The 20,236-nt window shown below is 54.3% G+C and overlaps 1 long non-coding RNA gene across 1 annotated transcript in view; it reads left to right on the top strand.

Annotated features, from left to right (window-relative positions):
• Positions 1-20,236, top strand: part of LOC145517952 (uncharacterized) — a 76,179-nt gene that overhangs the window by 34,744 nt on the left and 21,199 nt on the right. Inside the window, exons 10-15 of the long non-coding RNA XR_014062438.1 lie at positions 210-435; positions 3,551-3,662; positions 7,851-8,076; positions 11,190-11,301; positions 15,490-15,715; positions 18,830-18,941. This is a non-coding gene — a long non-coding RNA (uncharacterized LOC145517952). The remainder of the gene's footprint in view (positions 1-209; positions 436-3,550; positions 3,663-7,850; positions 8,077-11,189; positions 11,302-15,489; positions 15,716-18,829; positions 18,942-20,236) is intronic.

The following is a 20,236-nucleotide window of genomic DNA, read 5'->3' as shown; positions in this document are numbered from 1 at the left end:
GTGCAGGCACAGTGACAGCCACACAGCCCAGCCCACAGCCCTGGGGAGGCCTGGGTGCAGCCAGGGCCTGAGCTCCGAGGACCCCGCTGCTCTCAGACCAGGCTCCTTCTTCTCATAAGTGGTGTGGCCCTGGACAAGCATATGCCCCTCAGGGTTTCCCCAGTCTCTCCATCTGCAGAGAGGGGGTCATTCTCCCATCTGTTTCCTAGGTCTGGCGGCCTACGAGCAGCTCCATGCCTTTCCACCTGGGGCCGATATCACGTGGAGCTTGTGCGCTGAGACTTCAGAAAGAAAGACTCCATCCAGGGCTGACACAGCACAGAATGGGGCAGAACGAGGCCTGGATGCGCCGTGGAACCCAGGAAAAGGCACTCCCCCTCCTGACTGTTTTGAGACCCCGCATCCAAGTTGGAGCACCGAAAGGAAGACTCGAAGGTCTCCCTCTCTTATAGAAAAGAGTAGCCAAGTTTCTGGTCCTCTGTTTGCATTGAGATTCTGTTCAAGTGTCCCAGCTCGGCTTCTGCGGGTGGCTGAGCTTCTAATGGATCCCTGGGTTCTTGTCTTTTCCTCTCCAAACCTTCCGTCCTTTTCCCCCTTCTGGGGTGGATGGGCGCTGTCATTGCTTCTACCTTCGAGACAGAGTGATGAAAAGTCTGGGCCATCGACTCCTTTCCTCTCTTTGGTTCCGTGTCTCTCTCTGGCTGTGTCCTTCTCTTTTCCTTTCTCGATTCAGTCTGTGTCTTCCTCTTTCTCTCTCGTGTGTGGATGGATGGATGCTAGGAATGCACATGTATATGATTAGATGAGGGTTATGTTTTAGGGATAGGTTAGAGGGAGAGAAAGGCTTTAGGTCGGAGTTGGTCATGGGGGAAGGGTCAAGGGTGGTGGTGGTGTTTCTTGGAATCTGAGTGCTGTGCATTCTTCGTCTCTTTCCATATGAACCCCTTCTCAGATACACCACTTGCAAGGAGTCTCTCATGTTCCGTTTCCTATCTTTTGCATTTGTGAATGCTTAGCTTCTCTGTTGTGAAGAGGTTCCATTGGATGGAAACCCATTGGTGTACTTCGTTTCCCTCTTTCCCTTACTTGAAGAGACCCATTTCTACCTCCGCCCAGCAAATGGCAAGGAGACTCTGATGTTAAGGAGCCTTTGACCTACGCTTCTTTCTAGCTATCTCATGACATCAGCCTTTAGGGTGAGGGTTTTCCCCGATATTGAGGTGGTGTGAGATCAAAACCAATAGCGTTCTTCAGATGTAGCTGTCTGGTTTTCCCATGGACATTGATTGAAGAGGCTTTCTTGTTCCCATTTGGATATTCTCCCCTTCTGTGTCAGAGACGAGTTGACCATGGATGCCGGGGTTTGTTTCTGGACCCTCAACTTTATTCCATCGATCTGGATCTGTGTGTGTTGTTGTATTCCCAATAGCATACTGTCCTGCTGCTGCCGCTGCGGCTAAGTCACTTCAGTCGTGTCTGACTCTGCGTGACCCCATGGCCTGAAGCCTACCAGGCTCCTCTGTCCAGGGCACTTTCCAGGCAAGAGTACTGGAGTGGGTCGCCATCGCCTTCTCCGATACTCTCCTGAGGATCCTAGTTTGCTCGTCTAATTTCCTTTCACACAACCTTGGATGTCCGTATCGGGGCTTTTTCGTCGGATTGTATTGACAATTTAGGCTCTTTTCTGTTTCCGTAACCCCTGTTGCAATTCTTTGTTCGGTGCGAAAATGCATTGGCATTTTGGGAGGAATAGCATCGAAGCTGTGGATTGCCTTGTGGGGCTGTGACATCATTTTCCCAATAGGAATTCTTTCAAGCCCTGAGCACAGCTTCTCTTTGCAGCGATTGGTGTGGGCTTGATCTTCCTTCTTCCATCTCTCGCCGTTTTGTGAGAACAGGTCCTTCCTTCCCTTCTGGGTTAGATGGACTCGTGGGTATCACTTCAGTGAATGGCATTGTCAGTGGGGGTGATAATTCCCTTCTCATTGGAAGACTTTGCTGTGAGTATTAGAAATGCAAGTGATTTCTCTTCCCCTTCCTCCCTGTCCATCTCTCAGAGCCACCGGGAAACAGAGGGTTCATCCAGGGTCACACAGGCCCGAGGGAGTGCAACTAGACTGTTGTTTCTTCAGGCCCTCTGTGCTGGACATCATCCGGGATACTCTGTGTGTGTCTTCCTCAGTCTGGTGTCCCTTCAGACCTTTCCCTAGTTTTCACAGGCTTGTTGTGTTGGTGTTCTTTGTCTGTTTGGAGACACATCCTTGAGAAGCTTTGTGTTTCCACTCATTCATCTCGCGATGTATGACCTGTCTTTTGCTTTTGTCATGAGGTCTTTCCCACAGTAGATATCTTTGATTTTGCAAAGTCCACTGTATTCTCTGGGTTGTTTTGTGGACTGCCTTTTAGTTTTGTGTGTGAAGACTCAAAGCACGTGTCCGGTTTCTGCTCATTGTTCTTCTAGATTTGTGACAAGTTTTCATGGAAACTTTGTCTAGGGATAACTGGAAGTGAACTCGATGTAAAGTGTCAAGTCTCCATCTGCATTCATGTCATGCCCTGCAGTTTCCAATTCCCTCTTCCTGAGTGGTTTTGGAGACCTTGTGGGAAGTTCGGTTGCATCGGAGTTTGCGTTTCCATCTTGAGTAGATTCACACTGTTCTGCCCTCAGGGACACTGTCAAGGGGGAGTGAGGAGCAGCCTGCACTTCCAGCAGTGACCACACGGTGGGGCGAGTGCTGCTCTCCCCTCTGGGAGCCCCAGGCCACAGGCATCCCAGTGAGGAGCCAGCTTTGTGCTCAGCTGAAAGGAGTTAGTCTCTCAGGATCCTCTGAGCCCTTGCCTTTGGATCACCCAGGGTGGGCATTTACTGTGACAGAAAAAAATTGCCCTGAATTCCATGGACGGAAGAGCCTGGCTGTGTAGAGTTCGTGAGTTGCCGTGAATCAGACACAACTGAGGACACAAAAATTCAATAGACTAAAACCCTTTTTGGGGGTGGGGGAAGTGAAAGGGGGTGATGTGGGCTTTTTTGTCTTATATAATAGCCAAGGGAAATCTAGTTTAAACCTAAATTCACATAGATGGGAAAGGTATAGCTCTCCGTCACCCTATTAAAAAAAAAAAAATACTACTTAACTTTTCTGAAAGTTTATTTAGTAGCTTCCTTGAGCAGTTCATTGTGAAGCTTTTTTTTTTTTTTTTTCTGTCACTTTGGCCTCATTAAAAAGTACGGTTTGCCTTTACTGGATAATTTCGTTCATTGGTTTGTTAGGGAATCTTGGTAATATTTGAGTTTCCTGGGGAGCATGGTCACATGACCTGGCCCTGGCCAATCGGTGCGTTCCACCTCCCTGGCCACTGTGATTGGCTCCGGACTGGGGCAGTGCCCAATCGGGGCCCAGGGTCGGGCCTCACGTTGGAAGCCAGGGGAAGACGAGCTCTCGTCCTGCTGGGGTAGGGGAAGGGGTGGGGCCGGGGGAGGTCAGGCTCCAGCAGTGGGAGGGGCTTGAGGTCCGCCTGCGGCAGTTGGTGACCTTCCTGCTCCCCTCAGGGCAGAGCCGCCGGCCTGAGAATGAGGGCACTGCTGAGCCCAGGGGCTGGGATGGCCCGTTGCTGCTGTGGTCCCAGAGCTCCACCCGAGACCTGAGGGAGGCCGTCTGCCCGTGAGTCCTCTCCCGCTTGTCTGTCAGCTTGTTTGAACCATGCTGGGTTTTCTGCCCAGCTGGCTAAGGGGAGTCCCTGGAAATGCAAGGGTGTGGGTTTTGGCAGACTTCAGGGAAGACATGCCAGATGAGCCTGGGAGACTCCCGCTTAATCTGGATTCAGGAGATATCTCTTCGGGCCAGCTAGTAATTGTAGGATAAGCCTAATGAGTCTTCACAGGATGAAGAGAGTAACGTGCCAAGGTAGCAATCGATGTCCTCATTCGAGAGGATGAAGCTGGTGCTCAGAGAAGGGGGGAACTTGGCCACAGCAAGGAGGTGTGCACCCAGACAGAACCCCCAGATCCGGCCATTTGTGCTCAGGGAGGCCACTGGTGTGGCTTGTCCCTGTGGCAGGGGCCGAGGCACGCAGCCCACCCTGATTCCTGCGGGGGCCTGACTTGGGAAGTGCCATCTGGTAGCTTTGAGACTCACCAAACCAAATTGCACTGGAGAGAGGAAGGACACCTTCCTTCATCCACCCCCCACCCCCGCCGGATTCCCACATACCCTGACCCCTTTCTCTGGATTTCGGAGCCATTTCCCGAGTCCCGCTCATATGACCTCATTCGAAGTGCACTGTGGACGAGCTGCCATCTGCAGCTGCTACCACAGCAGCCAAGGGCTTTAGCTCCCGAGTACCTCCCTTCCTTTGGAACTTGGGGGCCCTCTACTCCCCACTTGCACGCCACAGACCTTTGCTGAGGGTTGTGGGGACCCTCACTCAGTTTGCAGCACGTTGTAGCCATCCCTGTCCTCCCAATTCCTCCCTTGCAACTCAGCTTGTGAGCTCCTTTGGAGCAGCGTGGCCCACCTGGCTGCAACGGAAGAGACACAGCTGACAGTGAAACAACAGCTTAGATCTGACAGCCGGAAAGCTCTGTCAAAAGGGACCTCCCTCTTCACACCGTAGAGGCTGTAGGAGCCGACAGGGTTTGGGAACCAGTGCTGGGGCCAAAATGACTCCACAGCTGTTTTCCTTCCTGGGGAGGGTTCTGGCTCGAGTGGGAATGGCTCAAGTCTCCTAAGGTTCTGAAAGCCCACTGTGTGCAGATTCACGGTACACAGAGAGGAGAAGGTGGAGTCCTGCCCTGGAGGTGGGCACAGCTCACGGATGAGCCAGGCAGGCAGGCAGGCAGGCAGGGCATGAGAACACCTGAGCTGCCTTCATGAGTGAATGGTGTGGGGGCAGAGGAAGAGAAGCCGGTCTGCTCCCTCATGTGGTGCCCAGGGCAGGTTGTCCCCAGAGGAAACCCTTACGACGGTGAGGACTATCACTGCTGTTTCCCAAGGGGTTCCGTCGGTGCGTGTCTTCCCCGGAGCGGTCAGGCCGTCTCTAAAGTACACTGGCCATGGGCATTGCCTCTCCTTGGAACTTCCCATGTGTTTCTCGTTTTTATGGAACAGTGATTTTTCTAGAGGGGTTCTGGGCCACAAGGTTGTTGGGTCATTTTCTAGCCTTCTGTCGTGAAGAACGCTTTCCTGGGCGTTGGGGTGGTTTGTTGTTCCAGCTCCCTTTCTTGGCTTCTTTTGGGAGCTGGTGCAACAAGAGGAGCTCAGCCTCTGCCTTCTGGCTGAGATGTCACCCTTCAAACAGCAATGCCTGCCTGGAGATAATGATGGCATTTGCCAAAAGGGCTTCGTTTGGCACATGATATCTTGAAAGGACGTACACCGTCCTTTCAGCTATCAAAGGCTACTTCAAAGGACATAAAAATGAGAACTCTCCAATGGAGTCTTACAGTAGGTGGAGAGTCCGAAAAAAACTCCTTCAGTCATTTCACTGAGAGTCATTGATTGGGGACACCAAGAATATAGGAAGGAATGCCGAAAGAAAAGATGAAATTGTGTTCAGGATCGGGGGGAGGGATGAACAGGGCGTGCTTGCCTTGAATCCAGGCTTTGTTTGCGGGTGGGGCATAAAGATGGAAGGGGTCTGCAACTACAAAGTGGTGATGGTAACACAGTATCACCAGAGTTACACAACAGTGTTCCCAAATTGCAACAATGATGAAAAAGTTTACTAATCCCAACTTAACCAACAGAAATACACGAAACCATACAAACAATAAAACATCACCAGAAAGGTGGAAACAAACCAAATGCAAAGCAGTTCAGGGGAAAGGAACTCCATGTCCCCTGGGGGCAGAACGAGTTGCCGGCGTCCACGGTGAGCAGACAGGGATGGAGGCTGCAGAGCCGACCGCTGTCCTGGACGTGGTGTTTCCGGCAAGGGCTCTGGGTCTCTGTCCAGAGCGGGGGCTCGTTCTTCCTGCAGGGGCGGGTGAGTCATCGTCGGCGTCTGGGTGTTGCGCGGGAGCCAGGGCAGGCTCTCCCTGCCGAGGCGGTGACTCCTCCTCTGCCTCGGGTTCTCCTGCCAAAGCCCGAGCAGGTACAGGTGCACGTGGAGGTGGAGGTTCTCACTGAGGGGGTGGGACATCAGTGCCTGGAGCTGGGGGTCCTGCAGGCACGGAGATCCGATCTGCCCGGTGTGCTGGCCAGTACCCAGCTGGCCTGGTGTCTCTGCGAGGGCAAGTCTCGGTTCTCCATCTGCCCTCGGTGGATTCCTGGGTCCTGCACCTGGAGCCACCACCTCTGTAGGGACAGGTCTGGGAAGTGGAGCCTGGTTCCAGTTGGAGGCCAGTGCTAGAGCTGGGGGAGAAGCAAAGTTTACCCACAGGCCAGCCTTGGCATGTGCGTATCCCGGGACAGAAAGCTTCCAAGAGATTCCCAAAGAATACCCAGCGTCGGATGTCTTTTGGGACTGAAGTGTGCAAGATGGGGGTGGGGGTGTGAGGCCAGCGCTTGCTGCAGGCCCAGCAGCATCTTTCGGGGACTCGTCCCTGTGTAGCTCAGCACCCCCTCCCCACACACTCCCGTGCACCAGCCCCAGCGTCCTCACCTCTGTGCTCTGGCGTGCTGGGCTCCAGGTCCTCCTGCTGCCTCAGAGGCCGGGGTTCTCGGGACTCTGGGTCGGAGCCGGGTGTGCTGAGCTCCGTGGCAGCCTCAGACTGGGCCGCCGGGTGTATCCTGGGCGGTGTCTCGGCAGCAGGCCTTCCCCGCCTCCGCTTCGCCCCCGGTGGGGCTGATGCCTCCGTGGGCACGCTCACCTGGAGCCTGCACTGGGCCTCACGGGCGGGGGGGTGGTGCTCCGACCCCTCCCTCCAGGAGGTGGACGGGGTGTCCCCGTCCTCGGCCTCATCACGTGGGAAGCTCTGCAACGACAGTGACCGTCAGCCAGCCGTGCTGGGAGTTTTCCGAGCTGGGCCCGGCCAGTGGAGCCGCTGCTTCTGCCTGCTCGAACTTCTCTTCCCAGAAGGGTCAGAGACGTGTGTCTGCTCACATCCCCACCCGGGAGGAAAGAGACCCACCTGAGGGTGTGAGGTCAGCCTGGGCGGCCGGCGCTGCCCGCACTCTCCCCATCCCACCCAGCCTGCTCTCCCCTGGGGTGTGGACACAACTTGTCCGCAGGCTTCTGACCCCACATCCGCCTGGGCTTCCTTGAGGGAGACACACCCCGAGAAACCCGCATCCACACACACAGGCAAAGGACCCGGTGTTTCCGGGTGGCATGGGAGAGGTGGCCTGGCCCGGCCTGGGGCTCCCCGTGTTACCTTTCTGTTTCTCCGGGCAAAGGGCCAGAGGCCTCTCGGGGGTGCCCTGAGCCAACGTCGACAGGGTGCCCACGCACACTGCCTGTGAGCTCTCCTGCGGCCCCGGGCTCTGGGCAGGGGCAAACAGCAGAACATCCTGGCAGCAAGTGATCTGGCTGGGGGCTCCTCTCCGCTCTGGAGGCCTGGATACCCGGGTTGCGGGTTCTGTTGGGTTCTGTTGCCGGCAGGTGACATCATTTCCTGGGGTTCGTGCTGAGGTCCCTTCCCCAAAACTTCCCAAGGGAATCTCTGGGTTTCTGACTGCTCGACCACCCCCCTTAGGCCATGTGCAGGCACAGTGACAGCCACACAGCCCAGCCCACAGCCCTGGGGAGGCCTGGGTGCAGCCAGGGCCTGAGCTCCGAGGACCCCGCTGCTCTCAGACCAGGCTCCTTCTTCTCATAAGTGGTGTGGCCCTGGACAAGCATATGCCCCTCAGGGTTTCCCCAGTCTCTCCATCTGCAGAGAGGGGGTCATTCTCCCATCTGTTTCCTAGGTCTGGCGGCCTACGAGCAGCTCCATGCCTTTCCACCTGGGGCCGATATCACGTGGAGCTTGTGCGCTGAGACTTCAGAAAGAAAGACTCCATCCAGGGCTGACACAGCACAGAATGGGGCAGAACGAGGCCTGGATGCGCCGTGGAACCCAGGAAAAGGCACTCCCCCTCCTGACTGTTTTGAGACCCCGCATCCAAGTTGGAGCACCGAAAGGAAGACTCGAAGGTCTCCCTCTCTTATAGAAAAGAGTAGCCAAGTTTCTGGTCCTCTGTTTGCATTGAGATTCTGTTCAAGTGTCCCAGCTCGGCTTCTGCGGGTGGCTGAGCTTCTAATGGATCCCTGGGTTCTTGTCTTTTCCTCTCCAAACCTTCCGTCCTTTTCCCCCTTCTGGGGTGGATGGGCGCTGTCATTGCTTCTACCTTCGAGACAGAGTGATGAAAAGTCTGGGCCATCGACTCCTTTCCTCTCTTTGGTTCCGTGTCTCTCTCTGGCTGTGTCCCTCTCTTTTCCTTTCTCGATTCAGTCTGTGTCTTCCTCTTTCTCTCTCGTGTGTGGATGGATGGATGCTAGGAATGCACATGTATATGATTAGATGAGGGTTATGTTTTAGGGATAGGTTAGAGGGAGAGAAAGGCTTTAGGTCGGAGTTGGTCATGGGGGAAGGGTCAAGGGTGGTGGTGGTGTTTCTTGGAATCTGAGTGCTGTGCATTCTTCGTCTCTTTCCATATGAACCCCTTCTCAGATACACCACTTGCAAGGAGTCTCTCATGTTCCGTTTCCTATCTTTTGCATTTGTGAATGCTTAGCTTCTCTGTTGTGAAGAGGTTCCATTGGATGGAAACCCATTGGTGTACTTCGTTTCCCTCTTTCCCTTACTTGAAGAGACCCATTTCTACCTCCGCCCAGCAAATGGCAAGGAGACTCTGATGTTAAGGAGCCTTTGACCTACGCTTCTTTCTAGCTATCTCATGACATCAGCCTTTAGGGTGAGGGTTTTCCCCGATATTGAGGTGGTGTGAGATCAAAACCAATAGCGTTCTTCAGATGTAGCTGTCTGGTTTTCCCATGGACATTGATTGAAGAGGCTTTCTTGTTCCCATTTGGATATTCTCCCCTTCTGTGTCAGAGACGAGTTGACCATGGATGCCGGGGTTTGTTTCTGGACCCTCAACTTGATTCCATCGATCTGGATCTGTGTGTGTTGTTGTATTCCCAATAGCATACTGTCCTGCTGCTGCCGCTGCGGCTAAGTCACTTCAGTCGTGTCTGACTCTGCGCGACCCCATGGCCTGCAGCCTACCAGGCTCCTCTGTCCAGGGCACTTTCCAGGCAAGAGTACTGGAGTGGGTCGCCATCGCCTTCTCCGATACTCTCCTGAGGATCCTAGTTTGCTCGTCTAATTTCCTTTCACACAACCTTGGATGTCCGTATCGGGGCTTTTTCGTCGGATTGTATTGACAATTTAGGCTCTTTTCTGTTTCCGAAACCCCTGTTGCAATTCTTTGTTCGGTGCCAAAATGCATTGGCATTTTGGGAGGAATAGCATCGAAGCTGTGGATTGCCTTGTGGGGCTGTGACATCATTTTCCCAATAGGAATTCTTTCAAGCCCTGAGCACAGCTTCTCTTTGCAGCGATTGGTGTGGGCTTGATCTTCCTTCTTCCATCTCTCGCCGTTTTGTGAGAACAGGTCCTTCCTTCCCTTCTGGGTTAGATGGACTCGTGGGTATCACTTCAGTGAATGGCATTGTCAGTGGGGGTGATAATTCCCTTCTCATTGGAAGACTTTGCTGTGAGTATTAGAAATGCAAGTGATTTCTCTTCCCCTTCCTCCCTGTCCATCTCTCAGAGCCACCGGGAAACAGAGGCCTCATCCAGGGTCACACAGGCCCGAGGGAGTGCAACTAGACTGTTGTTTCTTCAGGCCCTCTGTGCTGGACATCATCCGGGATACTCTGTGTGTGTCTTCCTCAGTCTGGTGTCCCTTCAGACCTTTCCCTAGTTTTCACAGGCTTGTTGTGTTGGTGTTCTTTGTCTGTTTGGAGACACATCCTTGAGAAGCTTTGTGTTTCCACTCATTCATCTCGCGATGTATGACCTGTCTTTTGCTTTTGTCATGAGGTCTTTCCCACAGTAGATATCTTTGATTTTGCAAAGTCCACTGTATTCTCTGGGTTGTTTTGTGGGCTGCCTTTTTGTTTTGTGTGTGAAGACTCAAAGCACGTGTCCGGTTTCTGCTCATTGTTCTTCTAGATTTGTGACAAGTTTTCATGGAAACTTTGTCTAGGGATAACTGGAAGTGAACTCGATGTAAAGTGTCAAGTCTCCATCTGCATTCATGTCATGCCCTGCAGTTTCCAATTCCCTCTTCCTGAGTGGTTTTGGAGACCTTGTGGGAAGTTCGGTTGCATCGGAGTTTGCGTTTCCATCTTGAGTAGATTCACACTGTTCTGCCCTCAGGGACACTGTCAAGGGGGAGTGAGGAGCAGCCTGCACTTCCAGCAGTGACCACACGGTGGGGCGAGTGCTGCTCTCCCCTCTGGGAGCCCCAGGCCACAGGCATCCCAGTGAGGAGCCAGCTTTGTGCTCAGCTGAAAGGAGTTAGTCTCTCAGGATCCTCTGAGCCCTTGCCTTTGGATCACCCAGGGTGGGCATTTACTGTGACAGAAAAAAATTGCCCTGAATTCCATGGACGGAAGAGCCTGGCTGTGTAGAGTTCGTGAGTTGCCGTGAATCAGACACAACTGAGGACACAAAAATTCAATAGACTAAAACCCTTTTTGGGGGTGGGGGAAGTGAAAGGGGGTGATGTGGGCTTTTTTGTCTTATATAATAGCCAAGGGAAATCTAGTTTAAACCTAAATTCACATAGATGGGAAAGGTATAGCTCTCCGTCACCCTATTAAAAAAAAAAAATACTACTTAACTTTTCTGAAAGTTTATTTAGTAGCTTCCTTGAGCAGTTCATTGTGAAGCTTTTTTTTTTTTTTTTCTGTCACTTTGGCCTCATTAAAAAGTACGGTTTGCCTTTACTGGATAATTTCGTTCATTGGTTTGTTAGGGAATCTTGGTAATATTTGAGTTTCCTGGGGAGCATGGTCACATGACCTGGCCCTGGCCAATCGGTGCGTTCCACCTCCCTGGCCACTGTGATTGGCTCCGGACTGGGGCAGTGCCCAATCGGGGCCCAGGGTCGGGCCTCACGTTGGAAGCCAGGGGAAGACGAGCTCTCGTCCTGCTGGGGTAGGGGAAGGGGTGGGGCCGGGGGAGGTCAGGCTCCAGCAGTGGGAGGGGCTTGAGGTCCGCCTGCGGCAGTTGGTGACCTTCCTGCTCCCCTCAGGGCAGAGCCGCCGGCCTGAGAATGAGGGCACTGCTGAGCCCAGGGGCTGGGATGGCCCGTTGCTGCTGTGGTCCCAGAGCTCCACCCGAGACCTGAGGGAGGCCGTCTGCCCGTGAGTCCTCTCCCGCTTGTCTGTCAGCTTGTTTGAACCATGCTGGGTTTTCTGCCCAGCTGCCTAAGGGGAGTCCCTGGAAATGCAAGGGTGTGGGTTTTGGCAGACTTCAGGGAAGACATGCCAGATGAGCCTGGGAGACTCCCGCTTAATCTGGATTCAGGAGATATCTCTTCGGGCCAGCTAGTAATTGTAGGATAAGCCTAATGAGTCTTCACAGGATGAAGAGAGTAACGTGCCAAGGTAGCAATCGATGTCCTCATTCGAGAGGATGAAGCTGGTGCTCAGAGAAGGGGGGAACTTGGCCACAGCAAGGAGGTGTGCACCCAGACAGAACCCCCAGATCCGGCCATTTGAGCTCAGGGAGGCCACTGGTGTGGCTTGTCCCTGTGGCAGGGGCCGAGGCACGCAGCCCACCCTGATTCCTGCGGGGGCCTGACTTGGGAAGTGCCATCTGGTAGCTTTGAGACTCACCAAACCAAATTGCACTGGAGAGAGGAAGGACACCTTCCTTCATCCACCCCCCACCCCCGCCGGATTCCCACATACCCTGACCCCTTTCTCTGGATTTCGGAGCCATTTCCCGAGTCCCGCTCATATGACCTCATTCGAAGTGCACTGTGGACGAGCTGCCATCTGCAGCTGCTACCACAGCAGCCAAGGGCTTTAGCTCCCGAGTACCTCCCTTCCTTTGGAACTTGGGGGCCCTCTACTCCCCACTTGCACGCCACAGACCTTTGCTGAGGGTTGTGGGGACCCTCACTCAGTTTGCAGCACGTTGTAGCCATCCCTGTCCTCCCAATTCCTCCCTTGCAACTCAGCTTGTGAGCTCCTTTGGAGCAGCGTGGCCCACCTGGCTGCAACGGAAGAGACACAGCTGACAGTGAAACAACAGCTTAGATCTGACAGCCGGAAAGCTCTGTCAAAAGGGACCTCCCTCTTCACACCGTAGAGGCTGTAGGAGCCGACAGGGTTTGGGAACCAGTGCTGGGGCCAAAATGACTCCACAGCTGTTTTCCTTCCTGGGGAGGGTTCTGGCTCGAGTGGGAATGGCTCAAGTCTCCTAAGGTTCTGAAAGCCCACTGTGTGCAGATTCACGGTACACAGAGAGGAGAAGGTGGAGTCCTGCCCTGGAGGTGGGCACAGCTCACGGATGAGCCAGGCAGGCAGGCAGGCAGGCAGGGCATGAGAACACCTGAGCTGCCTTCATGAGTGAATGGTGTGGGGGCAGAGGAAGAGAAGCCGGTCTGCTCCCTCATGTGGTGCCCAGGGCAGGTTGTCCCCAGAGGAAACCCTTACGACGGTGAGGACTATCACTGCTGTTTCCCAAGGGGTTCCGTCGGTGCGTGTCTTCCCCGGAGCGGTCAGGCCGTCTCTAAAGTACACTGGCCATGGGCATTGCCTCTCCTTGGAACTTCCCATGTGTTTCTCGTTTTTATGGAACAGTGATTTTTCTAGAGGGGTTCTGGGCCACAAGGTTGTTGGGTCATTTTCTAGCCTTCTGTCGTGAAGAACGCTTTCCTGGGCGTTGGGGTGGTTTGTTGTTCCAGCTCCCTTTCTTGGCTTCTTTTGGGAGCTGGTGCAACAAGAGGAGCTCAGCCTCTGCCTTCTGGCTGAGATGTCACCCTTCAAACAGCAATGCCTGCCTGGAGATAATGATGGCATTTGCCAAAAGGGCTTCGTTTGGCACATGATATCTTGAAAGGACGTACACCGTCCTTTCAGCTATCAAAGGCTACTTCAAAGGACATAAAAATGAGAACTCTCCAATGGAGTCTTACAGTAGGTGGAGAGTCCGAAAAAAACTCCTTCAGTCATTTCACTGAGAGTCATTGATTGGGGACACCAAGAATATAGGAAGGAATGCCGAAAGAAAAGATGAAATTGTGTTCAGGATCGGGGGGAGGGATGAACAGGGCGTGCTTGCCTTGAATCCAGGCTTTGTTTGCGGGTGGGGCATAAAGATGGAAGGGGTCTGCAACTACAAAGTGGTGATGGTAACACAGTATCACCAGAGTTACACAACAGTGTTCCCAAATTGCAACAATGATGAAAAAGTTTACTAATCCCAACTTAACCAACAGAAATACACGAAACCATACAAACAATAAAACATCACCAGAAAGGTGGAAACAAACCAAATGCAAAGCAGTTCAGGGGAAAGGAACTCCATGTCCCCTGGGGGCAGAACGAGTTGCCGGCGTCCACGGTGAGCAGACAGGGATGGAGGCTGCAGAGCCGACCGCTGTCCTGGACGTGGTGTTTCCGGCAAGGGCTCTGGGTCTCTGTCCAGAGCGGGGGCTCGTTCTTCCTGCAGGGGCGGGTGAGTCATCGTCGGCGTCTGGGTGTTGCGCGGGAGCCAGGGCAGGCTCTCCCTGCCGAGGCGGTGACTCCTCCTCTGCCTCGGGTTCTCCTGCCAAAGCCCGAGCAGGTACAGGTGCACGTGGAGGTGGAGGTTCTCACTGAGGGGGTGGGACATCAGTGCCTGGAGCTGGGGGTCCTGCAGGCACGGAGATCCGATCTGCCCGGTGTGCTGGCCAGTACCCAGCTGGCCTGGTGTCTCTGCGAGGGCAAGTCTCGGTTCTCCATCTGCCCTCGGTGGATTCCTGGGTCCTGCACCTGGAGCCACCACCTCTGTAGGGACAGGTCTGGGAAGTGGAGCCTGGTTCCAGTTGGAGGCCAGTGCTAGAGCTGGGGGAGAAGCAAAGTTTACCCACAGGCCAGCCTTGGCATGTGCGTATCCCGGGACAGAAAGCTTCCAAGAGATTCCCAAAGAATACCCAGCGTCGGATGTCTTTTGGGACTGAAGTGTGCAAGATGGGGGTGGGGGTGTGAGGCCAGCGCTTGCTGCAGGCCCAGCAGCATCTTTCGGGGACTCGTCCCTGTGTAGCTCAGCACCCCCTCCCCACACACTCCCGTGCACCAGCCCCAGCGTCCTCACCTCTGTGCTCTGGCGTGCTGGGCTCCAGGTCCTCCTGCTGCCTCAGAGGCCGGGGTTCTCGGGACTCTGGGTCGGAGCCGGGTGTGCTGAGCTCCGTGGCAGCCTCAGACTGGGCCGCCGGGTGTATCCTGGGCGGTGTCTCGGCAGCAGGCCTTCCCCGCCTCCGCTTCGCCCCCGGTGGGGCTGATGCCTCCGTGGGCACGCTCACCTGGAGCCTGCACTGGGCCTCACGGGCGGGGGGGTGGTGCTCCGACCCCTCCCTCCAGGAGGTGGACGGGGTGTCCCCGTCCTCGGCCTCATCACGTGGGAAGCTCTGCAACGACAGTGACCGTCAGCCAGCCGTGCTGGGAGTTTTCCGAGCTGGGCCCGGCCAGTGGAGCCGCTGCTTCTGCCTGCTCGAACTTCTCTTCCCAGAAGGGTCAGAGACGTGTGTCTGCTCACATCCCCACCCGGGAGGAAAGAGACCCACCTGAGGGTGTGAGGTCAGCCTGGGCGGCCGGCGCTGCCCGCACTCTCCCCATCCCACCCAGCCTGCTCTCCCCTGGGGTGTGGACACAACTTGTCCGCAGGCTTCTGACCCCACATCCGCCTGGGCTTCCTTGAGGGAGACACACCCCGAGAAACCCGCATCCACACACACAGGCAAAGGACCCGGTGTTTCCGGGTGGCATGGGAGAGGTGGCCTGGCCCGGCCTGGGGCTCCCCGTGTTACCTTTCTGTTTCTCCGGGCAAAGGGCCAGAGGCCTCTCGGGGGTGCCCTGAGCCAACGTCGACAGGGTGCCCACGCACACTGCCTGTGAGCTCTCCTGCGGCCCCGGGCTCTGGGCAGGGGCAAACAGCAGAACATCCTGGCAGCAAGTGATCTGGCTGGGGGCTCCTCTCCGCTCTGGAGGCCTGGATACCCGGGTTGCGGGTTCTGTTGGGTTCTGTTGCCGGCAGGTGACATCATTTCCTGGGGTTCGTGCTGAGGTCCCTTCCCCAAAACTTCCCAAGGGAATCTCTGGGTTTCTGACTGCTCGACCACCCCCCTTAGGCCATGTGCAGGCACAGTGACAGCCACACAGCCCAGCCCACAGCCCTGGGGAGGCCTGGGTGCAGCCAGGGCCTGAGCTCCGAGGACCCCGCTGCTCTCAGACCAGGCTCCTTCTTCTCATAAGTGGTGTGGCCCTGGACAAGCATATGCCCCTCAGGGTTTCCCCAGTCTCTCCATCTGCAGAGAGGGGGTCATTCTCCCATCTGTTTCCTAGGTCTGGCGGCCTACGAGCAGCTCCATGCCTTTCCACCTGGGGCCGATATCACGTGGAGCTTGTGCGCTGAGACTTCAGAAAGAAAGACTCCATCCAGGGCTGACACAGCACAGAATGGGGCAGAACGAGGCCTGGATGCGCCGTGGAACCCAGGAAAAGGCACTCCCCCTCCTGACTGTTTTGAGACCCCGCATCCAAGTTGGAGCACCGAAAGGAAGACTCGAAGGTCTCCCTCTCTTATAGAAAAGAGTAGCCAACTTTCTGGTCCTCTGTTTGCATTGAGATTCTGTTCAAGTGTCCCAGCTCGGCTTCTGCGGGTGGCTGAGCTTCTAATGGATCCCTGGGTTCTTGTCTTTTCCTCTCCAAACCTTCCGTCCTTTTCCCCCTTCTGGGGTGGATGGGCGCTGTCATTGCTTCTACCTTCGAGACAGAGTGATGAAAAGTCTGGGCCATCGACTCCTTTCCTCTCTTTGGTTCCGTGTCTCTCTCTGGCTGTGTCCCTCTCTTTTCCTTTCTCGATTCAGTCTGTGTCTTCCTCTTTCTCTCTCGTGTGTGGATGGATGGATGCTAGGAATGCACATGTATATGATTAGATGAGGGTTATGTTTTAGGGATAGGTTAGAGGGAGAGAAAGGCTTTAGGTCGGAGTTGGTCATGGGGGAAGGGTCAAGGGTGGTGGTGGTGTTTCTTGGAATCTGAGTGCTGTGCATTCTTCGTCTCTTTCCATATGAACCCCTTCTCAGATACACCACTTGCAAGGAGTCTCTCATGTTCCGTTTCCTATCTTTTGCATTTGTGAATGCTTAGCTTCTCTGTTGTGAAGAGGTTCCATTGGATGGAAACCCATTGGTGTACTTCGTTTCCCTCTTTCCCTTACTTGAAGAGACCCATTTCTACCTCCGCCCAGCAAATGGCAAGGAGACTCTGATGTTAAGGAGCCTTTGACCTACGCTTCTTTCTAGCTATCTCATGACATCAGCCTTTAGGGTGAGGGTTTTCCCCGATATTGAGGTGGTGTGAGATCAAAACCAATAGCGTTCTTCAGATGTAGCTGTCTGGTTTTCCCATGGACATTGATTGAAGAGGCTTTCTTGTTCCCATTTGGATATTCTCCCCTTCTGTGTCAGAGACGAGTTGACCATGGATGCCGGGGTTTGTTTCTGGACCCTCAACTTGATTCCATCGATCTGGATCTGTGTGTGTTGTTGTATTCCCAATAGCATACTGTCCTGCTGCTGCCGCTGCGGCTAAGTCACTTCAGTCGTGTCTGACTCTGCGCGACCCCATGGCCTGCAGCCTACCAGGCTCCTCTGTCCAGGGCACTTTCCAGGCAAGAGTACTGGAGTGGGTCGCCATCGCCTTCTCCGATACTCTCCTGAGGATCCTAGTTTGCTCGTCTAATTTCCTTTCACACAACCTTGGATGTCCGTATCGGGGCTTTTTCGTCGGATTGTATTGACAATTTAGGCTCTTTTCTGTTTCCGAAACCCCTGTTGCAATTCTTTGTTCGGTGCCAAAATGCATTGGCATTTTGGGAGGAATAGCATCGAAGCTGTGGATTGCCTTGTGGGGCTGTGACATCATTTTCCCAATAGGAATTCTTTCAAGCCCTGAGCACAGCTTCTCTTTGCAGCGATTGGTGTGGGCTTGATCTTCCTTCTTCCATCTCTCGCCGTTTTGTGAGAACAGGTCCTTCCTTCCCTTCTGGGTTAGATGGACTCGTGGGTATCACTTCAGTGAATGGCATTGTCAGTGGGGGTGATAATTCCCTTCTCATTGGAAGACTTTGCTGTGAGTATTAGAAATGCAAGTGATTTCTCTTCCCCTTCCTCCCTGTCCATCTCTCAGAGCCACCGGGAAACAGAGGCCTCATCCAGGGTCACACAGGCCCGAGGGAGTGCAACTAGACTGTTGTTTCTTCAGGCCCTCTGTGCTGGACATCATCCGGGATACTCTGTGTGTGTCTTCCTCAGTCTGGTGTCCCTTCAGACCTTTCCCTAGTTTTCACAGGCTTGTTGTGTTGGTGTTCTTTGTCTGTTTGGAGACACATCCTTGAGAAGCTTTGTGTTTCCACTCATTCATCTCGCGATGTATGACCTGTCTTTTGCTTTTGTCATGAGGTCTTTCCCACAGTAGATATCTTTGATTTTGCAAAGTCCACTGTATTCTCTGGGTTGTTTTGTGGGCTGCCTTTTTGTTTTGTGTGTGAAGACTCAAAGCACGTGTCCGGTTTCTGCTCATTGTTCTTCTAGATTTGTGACAAGTTTTCATGGAAACTTTGTCTAGGGATAACTGGAAGTGAACTCGATGTAAAGTGTCAAGTCTCCATCTGCATTCATGTCATGCCCTGCAGTTTCCAATTCCCTCTTCCTGAGTGGTTTTGGAGACCTTGTGGGAAGTTCGGTTGCATCGGAGTTTGCGTTTCCATCTTGAGTAGATTCACACTGTTCTGCCCTCAGGGACACTGTCAAGGGGGAGTGAGGAGCAGCCTGCACTTCCAGCAGTGACCACACGGTGGGGCGAGTGCTGCTCTCCCCTCTGGGAGCCCCAGGCCACAGGCATCCCAGTGAGGAGCCAGCTTTGTGCTCAGCTGAAAGGAGTTAGTCTCTCAGGATCCTCTGAGCCCTTGCCTTTGGATCACCCAGGGTGGGCATTTACTGTGACAGAAAAAAATTGCCCTGAATTCCATGGACGGAAGAGCCTGGCTGTGTAGAGTTCGTGAGTTGCCGTGAATCAGACACAACTGAGGACACAAAAATTCAATAGACTAAAACCCTTTTTGGGGGTGGGGGAAGTGAAAGGGGGTGATGTGGGCTTTTTTGTCTTATATAATAGCCAAGGGAAATCTAGTTTAAACCTAAATTCACATAGATGGGAAAGGTATAGCTCTCCGTCACCCTATTAAAAAAAAAAAAATACTACTTAACTTTTCTGAAAGTTTATTTAGTAGCTTCCTTGAGCAGTTCATTGTGAAGCTTTTTTTTTTTTTTTTCTGTCACTTTGGCCTCATTAAAAAGTACGGTTTGCCTTTACTGGATAATTTCGTTCATTGGTTTGTTAGGGAATCTTGGTAATATTTGAGTTTCCTGGGGAGCATGGTCACATGACCTGGCCCTGGCCAATCGGTGCGTTCCACCTCCCTGGCCACTGTGATTGGCTCCGGACTGGGGCAGTGCCCAATCGGGGCCCAGGGTCGGGCCTCACGTTGGAAGCCAGGGGAAGACGAGCTCTCGTCCTGCTGGGGTAGGGGAAGGGGTGGGGCCGGGGGAGGTCAGGCTCCAGCAGTGGGAGGGGCTTGAGGTCCGCCTGCGGCAGTTGGTGACCTTCCTGCTCCCCTCAGGGCAGAGCCGCCGGCCTGAGAATGAGGGCACTGCTGAGCCCAGGGGCTGGGATGGCCCGTTGCTGCTGTGGTCCCAGAGCTCCACCCGAGACCTGAGGGAGGCCGTCTGCCCGTGAGTCCTCTCCCGCTTGTCTGTCAGCTTGTTTGAACCATGCTGGGTTTTCTGCCCAGCTGGCTAAGGGGAGTCCCTGGAAATGCAAGGGTGTGGGTTTTGGCAGACTTCAGGGAAGACATGCCAGATGAGCCTGGGAGACTCCCGCTTAATCTGGATTCAGGAGATATCTCTTCGGGCCAGCTAGTAATTGTAGGATAAGCCTAATGAGTCTTCACAGGATGAAGAGAGTAACGTGCCAAGGTAGCAATCGATGTCCTCATTCGAGAGGATGAAGCTGGTGCTCAGAGAAGGGGGGAACTTGGCCACAGCAAGGAGGTGTGCACCCAGACAGAACCCCCAGATCCGGCCATTTGAGCTCAGGGAGGCCACTGGTGTGGCTTGTCCCTGTGGCAGGGGCCGAGGCACGCAGCCCACCCTGATTCCTGCGGGGGCCTGACTTGGGAAGTGCCATCTGGTAGCTTTGAGACTCACCAAACCAAATTGCACTGGAGAGAGGAAGGACACCTTCCTTCATCCACCCCCCACCCCCGCCGGATTCCCACATACCCTGACCCCTTTCTCTGGATTTCGGAGCCATTTCCCGAGTCCCGCTCATATGACCTCATTCGAAGTGCACTGTGGACGAGCTGCCATCTGCAGCTGCTACCACAGCAGCCAAGGGCTTTAGCTCCCGAGTACCTCCCTTCCTTTGGAACTTGGGGGCCCTCTACTCCCCACTTGCACGCCACAGACCTTTGCTGAGGGTTGTGGCGACCCTCACTCAGTTTGCAGCACGTTGTAGCCATCCCTGTCCTCCCAATTCCTCCCTTGCAACTCAGCTTGTGAGCTCCTTTGGAGCAGCGTGGCCCACCTGGCTGCAACGGAAGAGACACAGCTGACAGTGAAACAACAGCTTAGATCTGACAGCCGGAAAGCTCTGTCAAAAGGGACCTCCCTCTTCACACCGTAGAGGCTGTAGGAGCCGACAGGGTTTGGGAACCAGTGCTGGGGCCAAAATGACTCCACAGCTGTTTTCCTTCCTGGGGAGGGTTCTGGCTCGAGTGGGAATGGCTCAAGTCTCCTAAGGTTCTGAAAGCCCACTGTGTGCAGATTCACGGTACACAGAGAGGAGAAGGTGGAGTCCTGCCCTGGAGGTGGGCACAGCTCACGGATGAGCCAGGCAGGCAGGCAGGCAGGCAGGGCATGAGAACACCTGAGCTGCCTTCATGAGTGAATGGTGTGGGGGCAGAGGAAGAGAAGCCGGTCTGCTCCCTCATGTGGTGCCCAGGGCAGGTTGTCCCCAGAGGAAACCC

The sequence above is a fragment of the Giraffa tippelskirchi genome, chromosome 8 (genome assembly GCF_054371585.1).
Source record: "Giraffa tippelskirchi isolate mGirTip1 chromosome 8, T2T-mGirTip1v1.2.pri, whole genome shotgun sequence".
Taxonomy (NCBI): domain Eukaryota; kingdom Metazoa; phylum Chordata; class Mammalia; order Artiodactyla; family Giraffidae; genus Giraffa; species Giraffa tippelskirchi.
The sequence above is the reverse complement of the archived record's forward strand: the minus strand, read 5'-3'. Positions and strand labels throughout refer to the sequence as shown.